The sequence below is a fragment of the Mandrillus leucophaeus genome, unplaced genomic scaffold, assembly GCF_000951045.1.
Source record: "Mandrillus leucophaeus isolate KB7577 unplaced genomic scaffold, Mleu.le_1.0 Scaffold902, whole genome shotgun sequence".
In the NCBI taxonomy this organism is placed as follows: Eukaryota; Metazoa; Chordata; class Mammalia; order Primates; family Cercopithecidae; genus Mandrillus; species Mandrillus leucophaeus.
Window position 1 is genome coordinate 659,675 of NW_012109831.1, and position 7,269 is coordinate 666,943.

The following is a 7,269-nucleotide window of genomic DNA, read 5'->3' on the forward strand; positions in this document are numbered from 1 at the left end:
CCAGCCGTTTGGAGGCCCTAACTTGGGGCTGGAGCCGCTCTGCTCCACAGGGGACTCTGTAATCCCTGTTTCCCAGCCCTGGCCTGGATCTGGATGGCCAAGATGGACCAGGTCGTCCCTCAGGGACTTTGGGCCAAGGCTAACTGAACAGGCAGGGCTGCCACTTCTGTACCCTGGAGAGGCCAGGAACATCCTGGGGTCCTAACCTATGCCCTGTTCCATCTCAGCTCTGCCCAAATCTCCTCGATCTCCAGTGCACTAGCTGTATCTCTGCCAGAAAGAAAGCAGAGAATCAAGCAATTACCCAGACAACTCTACTCTCAAGACTTGCAGTCAGGTCCCTCATCCTACCCCGCCACCTGCCTGGTCTCAAAAGCTGATGCTGGACCAGACTCGAGAAAAAGCAGCAAAAAAGTGACCTCTTCCATCTTCTCCCCTTCCTGGTTACATTTTGCTGCCTTAAAAAAAACCAAAAAATTAACTCCAACCGCCTGATTTCTCTGCACCCCCAACATTAAGGACCTCGGAAAACTAGAGGACTGTAGGCGGAGGGGCCTCCCTCAGTCTCGGCCCATTAGCCTGCGGGGGGCTAATTACCCCAATTAGTGGCTGATTTATAATTAATGGCTCGGACCAAGGGATAATTGGATGTTAATGGATAACAGTTTGTGTAGGGAACTAAGAGCCCTGACTCCTTCAAAGGGCCGCTGGCCGGTGGTCGGCCCTGAGACCCAACAGGACCCTGGAGCTCTCCCAGTGGGTTCTTCTCCTATCCACTGGGCCCCCATCCCTGAGCCAAGAGGGGAGGTGATAATCTCCTTTGAGAAATTTATGAGCTCTGTGTGCCCGTTATGAAGTCCAGCACCCCTTCCAATCTAACCCTTGCAAAGCCACATACTTCCAAGCCCACCTGCCTGCCACGCATGGCTCCAACTCCAGGTTCACTTTGGGGACCCTCAGTGGAGATGAAAGGAGGATGAGCAGATTCTTTGACCCCCACAGCTCATCCCTTTCCCACATGGATCAGGCAATGTGTGGTTAATGGTGACGATGTGGGGGTCATGATACCTATGCCACTGGCGGGGGGAGGGAACATGGCCAAGGTGAGGGCAGTGGCCAGGGCTCATGTAGGATGAGGTTAGAGCTTAGTCTGTGACAAGGTCAGGGCCACAGCTGTGGCCAGAAGGTGGCTTGGCTTCTGGTGAGGACACTAGATTTTCCCTGCTGGGGCAGGGCACAGCAGGCAGGCTGAAGAGGAAACTTTGGACATTGGCCCACTATCATCTCCCAGAGCTGATTTCCTCTCCCCCAGGGCATGTGACCATCTGCAATTCCCCTAGAATCTGAGCCCTTTGAGCTGGAATTCATGACACTACCCCTAAAGTCCAACAGGCAGTGGCTCCATCTTTATTTGTGGAATGAATGATGTCCCTTCCTGTGGGCACTGGGTCCTGAGTACTAGCTGGGGAAGCAGACCCTGCCCTGGATCAAGGTTAAGAGCTCTGGTGGGCACTGATTTCACAATTTGGAGTTAGACTCCCTCGATTCCATCCTGGCTAAGCTGCTTAGCTGTGTAGCTTTGGAGAAGTGACTTTACCTCTCTGAGTGTCAGTTTCCTTATCAGTCAAATGGGGATTATGAGGTTGTTGTGAAGATTAAATGAGATGCTGCCAGTCTGGTCTCTATGAGGATAGCTGGTAATAATAATAATTTATTATAAAACTCTGGCAAAAGGGTAGGCAAACGGGCAACTACAATTTGGTAAGGATAGGAATTTAAAGAAGTCACTGGACCCGACCGGTGACTTCTGGACCTAACCACTGCTAAAATTGGATGATTTTAGCAAATTATCCAATCTTTCTCACCTTCCATTTCTGAATCTGTAAGATGAGGATGGCAGGAGAGGCTTCCTGGAAAAATGCGTGTCCAAGCTTAATGTGAGTCAGGAGTTCTCCAAGTCATGCTGGTGGAGGGACAACATTCCCAGAGTGGGAGGCAGCCACATAGTAGCTTTGGAGAGCCATGGCTCAGTGGTGGGTGGGAGTGTACAGGAAGGAAGGAAGGAAGGAGAGATGACAGATTTGGATATGACTTTTTAAGAAATCTGGTTTTGAAAGTATCAGAGAGAACTGGTCTGAGAGATGGGTTCATTTCTTTCAAATAAGGCCTGGCTCACCCCACCCTCTGGTGGAGAGCCCTGGCTGGGAAGAATCTGACCCCTGGCAGGGGGAGGAAGAGGCTGATCCCTGGGCTTTCTGCACCTTTGAGTTCCTGATACTGACAGGAGATTCGGGGAGCATGGAGGGTTCAGTGTAACCCAAGAACGGATCTGGGGCTCTTGGAGGAGCCCCTGTTAAATAAGCAGCATCTGAGAGGTAGTAGTTGGGGATGTCCTCATGTCAAGCTTGCTCTCAAACCATGTGCCTGCAGGGTCCTTGGTCAGGGTAAGACCGGGATCTCCACAGCCCTCACATCCTATCCTTCCACTGCAGATTCCTGGCAACTCAGAACTAAGAACAGATGTGGGAACAGGGGTACTCACTGGGATGGGGGCTCAGCCTTCCCCATTCCCAAGCAGGCCAGCCAAGGGGACTCACCTTCCTTGAGCCTCAGCTCCTCATCTGCAGTGTGGACAGCGCCTCCCTCATAGACTTGGGGTAAGAAATTAATGAGGTGCTGAAGTTGAGTATCTGGCATGTGCCAGGGACAGAGCTTCTTTTAAAACCTTGGACCCAAAAGCTCGGAGTTGGAAGGCTTCTAGGTCATCTTGTTCAGCCAGCCCCACAACACCCACGCACTCATGCACACACACGTGCATACACATGAACGAATCCCTCCTTCTCGGTCTCCCTCACATGTGGCTGGCCAGCCCTGGGTTACACACTTGTCATGACAAGGTCTCTTTCCCTCCTGGTTAGTGTCATATCAGAAGAGGTCAGAGATGGTAGGACACTAGCCAAGGTCACAAAGCAGCCTGGAGTTGGGGCAGGAGCCCTGGCCTGCTGCTCCTGGGTTCATGTATTCATGATCTTCTACCTGCATGAGTAAAAGTCCTTTTGGACTCCAAACTGCAAAGCAGGAGGGACAGTTGCAGTGGCCTCTCCCCTCAAAGTGTCACTGGAGAACCTCCAGAGATAAAGGGGCAGCAGCATTTCTCAAGAAAGAGAGCCCATGGCAACAGGCTACTCTCGATCTCTCCCTCTGCTGTTGACACCCAGGGCTAGTCCTCACCAGGGCCTATCTCTTGGTCACACTGTGAAAATAAATACCAGATAGCTCTTCAGAGACTCAGAGACCTGGGTTCCCATCCTGCCTCCACCACTTACTAGCTGTGGGACCTTGGGCAGGAGACTTTATCTCCCTGAGTCTCAGTTTTCTCATCCATATAATGGGGATAATTATACCTTTCTGGAAGGGTTGTGTTGAAGTTTATTAGGTGATATGCCTAGAATGAGGGAAACAAGACTTGGCACGTGGTAGATGCTCAAGGAGAGGTAGCTGTTGTTAATGAGATGATGTGTCTCACCGTGTCCGGAATGGACAGCGGGATGAGACTCTCAGAGAATGTTCGTTTCCTCCACTTCCACTTCTCTTTCCTTTCCTTTAAGTAAAGTTGTTCTGCCTTGTTTCCATTGTGAATGGGAATGAGAAGAAACTGAGGGAGAATTAAAAGTTCAGAGAAGGAAAGGGAAAGGCAAAGGGTGGTGGGGTAGGCCTGTGGGGTGGCTGAGCAGGGTGTGACCCAAGGAAAGGTCCACTTTCCTTTTAATCAAAGACGTCTTGCATGCATTTTCATGGTACTGCTGCCGTTAATTTAGAAAAAATGCCCCCTAATAAAATTCTGCTTGATTCTTCGATTGGCTGGGCATTAGGCCGCAGCCAGCAGCGACGCGGGGACATAACGGATGCATTTGCAGATTTGGAAAATTAAAGCCATCTATATGGCGCCTGTGGCGGGAGATCCGCCGATCTGCTTGCTTAATGAAATATAAAGATTCTTTTAACCAATGTAAGCACAATTCGACAGCTTGTGAAACGCGGCCGTGCCGTGATGGATGGCTCTCCTGGCTCTCCAGGAATTGCGGGGCGGCACCTTTTAAATATATAATTGATTCTATTTGTAGTATGCAGTGGGCTGAGCCCATGCAGGGCCAGGCGTGCAGGGCCTCTGTTTAGAGGCTCCTTCAGGTCTTGTAGGGTTCCAGCCTGGGGGGGCCTCCCTATAGGGGCCACCAAGACTCAGAACTGGATGTGGAAGGGGCTCCTGTGGCTGGGCCTGGCTGAGGATCTCAGTAGTGCAGGTCCTGGCTGCCTCCATTGCTGGGAAAGGGCCCACTGGGCAGGGGTCACCCTCATGAGGCCTACGTCCTGGGACAGAGGAGGTAGTGGGCTGGGACTCTGGGTCTCCATTTCCTCCCGTGGACTATACTGGGCTGTGGTGGTCCTGCCTCCTTCACAGTCTCTTGGTCTAAAATTCCTTCCCATTCATTCAACATTTACTATTTACTAAGCACCAACTGTATACCAGACTCTGTGCTAAATGTCGCAGAAACTAAAATGGCTAAGACAAATTATTTATTTTCTGTGTTGATCTCTCTCCTTGCTTTTTTGTTTTTTTCCTTTCTCCTTGTATTTTCCTCTTGTTCTCTCTCACACCTTGTTCAGGGGTGGAAGAGCCACAATACGCTGACCTAGCAGCAGGGGACAGGGCCACATGACTTTCCAGGGTACTATTTAGTGTACCTTCCCCTGGTCACACACTCACAGACACATCATTTGCACACATGGGCTCACAGGCATGCACACCCACCAAGACACATAAAGTAGCCAGATATACACATAGACAGAGCCAGATGCGCATACAATCATATGGCCGATCCCAGGTGGGTTGTGTACACACATGGCCACTGAGGTGAGCTTCAGACCTATGGCTGTGTGGCACCACATGTGTGCAGCTCAGATGGTAAGTAGCATCCACTGACAAGGGTCCCTCTATGGCCTCAGAGGAGAGCAGGGGCCTTGATGTCCAGCTGTAGTGAGGAAGAGGAGTATGAGGCTGGAGGGAGAGGAGCTTAGCAGGGAAGATTTAGGCTTACACACAGCTTCATCTCACAGCACACACACATGCACACAGTGTGCACACGAGCATGCATGCCACACTTTTCTTTCTTTCTTTTTCTTTTCTTTTTTTCCTTTTTTTTGGGGGGTGGGGACTGAGTCTCACTCTGTCACCCAGGCTGTAGTGCAGCGGCGCAATCTCTGCTCGCTGCAATCTCCACCTCCCCAGTTCAAACGATTCTCCTGCCTCAGCCTCCCGAGTAGCTGGGATTACAGGTGCCTGCTACCACTGGTCTAAACTCTTGATCTCAGGTGATCTGCCCATTTTGGCCTCCCAAAGTGCTGGGATTACAGGCGTGAGCCCCCGCGGCCAGCAGAATGTGCTTTTTCTTGCTTTCCTCCTGTTGCCTTGGACCAAATCAGAGATAACAGAAGTGAGGGAATGGAATATGCTGGGGTAAGACCCTGTGCGACTGGGGCTGGGAAATACTAGCTAGTGGGAAGAACTTCACCTGTTGACACCTGTTTCACCACTTTCTACCTCCATGGCCTTTAGCAAATTATCCAATCTTTCTTGCCTTCCATTTCTGAATATGTAAGATGGGGATAACATTTTCTACCTCCTACAGTGTTAGGAGAATTGATGGAGATGTCTGATGTATCAGAGGCATTTAATAAATAGTTATGATTATTAATTCATCCTCTGATCCTTATTTCCTAACCCTGCTTCTGCGCTAGACCCTGTGGTCTGCACTGGGGGTGGGGTGGGTGTCCAGAAATGCATGATATACTTTCTGCCCTCAAGGAGCTCAGTCTAGTCCAGCTGGGGAGATAGAAGTGTTATCACAGCACCCTGCTGCAGGCACTAGAATTAAGAAAATACATGGAAGGTACCGAGTGTGGTGTCTGGCACAGAGTGTGTTCAGTACATGATAGCTAGTATTGTTGTCATCATTGTGGTCATCCTTATTTCTATGATCTGAGCATACTTATCACAGCCTGGAGCGGGGAGAGATGCCTTGTCAGAGGCAAGTGGGGGAAGGCCTCATTTCTGAGGAGGGCTCAGTTGTATGGAGAGGGAAGAATTTATTAGGTGAAGGGAAAGAAGAGGAACGGTGTAGAGGGCCCAGCAAGAGTAACAGCGTGGAGATGAGAAGGAGTGGCAGGTAATCTGATAGTGCTTGGTGCTGGGGACGGGGAGGGCATCAGGCCATCCTGGGAAGATCTTAGAAACTGTCGGAGGGCCACAGGGATGGGGCAATTGGGGCCCCAGAGAGGCATCTCTCTGGTTTCGGTTAATAAAGCCATGTTGTGCATCAAAAACTGTGAGATCAGCGATAATTAAGTCAATTAAAATGTCACCACATTAACAGCAGTGAGTTTTAAAGCAACAAAACCCCTGAGTTTGGTGGGGGAGGGGCATTCCAAAAGCAGGAGTTGGGATGCATGAAATTCCCTCTGAACTCTGTTCCCCCTTCCCCACCTGGAGCTTGTGACACTCTGGAGCCTGGTTTCATCCTCATATCCAGCGAAAGACATGGATACCTCCCCCCAGCCCCTACCCGCCCCCCCCCAAAAAAAGAAAGAAATAATATAAATGTGAAAATCACCCGTAATCCCATTTGCTATCTCCCAGAGATAACCTCTGTTAACATTTCAGGGTATAACCTTCCAGACTTTTTTCTATGCATATTTATACATACATTACAAAAATGGGATCATATCATGCATACTGCTTTGTTACCTATTTCCCTCACTCAATGGTATATTGTGAACATCAGCACATACAGATACACATCATTGTTTTAAATTGCGGTGCCGTATTCCACTGTGGGAATACCTGTCCCCTCATTTGCTAAACTAATCCTCTCTCGATGGACAGTTAGGTTTTCAATTGTTTGCCATCACAGGCACTGCTGTGATAAATATGTGCATACACATATCTCTGCATACTTGAAGGGTACATTTCTAGAAATGGAATTGTTGGGTCAAAGACGCGGTACTCTCTAAAGGATTTTGATATAAGGAGTAAATAGCTCTTCTGCCATCAAGTAGGAGAAGGACCATCTCCCATTCCCCTAGATAACCCCGTGTAATAATTTTTCTTTATATTTGCTGATTTGATTGGTAAACAATGACCCCCCTTCCTTCCTTCCTTCCTTCCTTCCTTCCTTCCTTCCTTCCTTCCTTCCTTCCTTCCTTCCTTCCTTC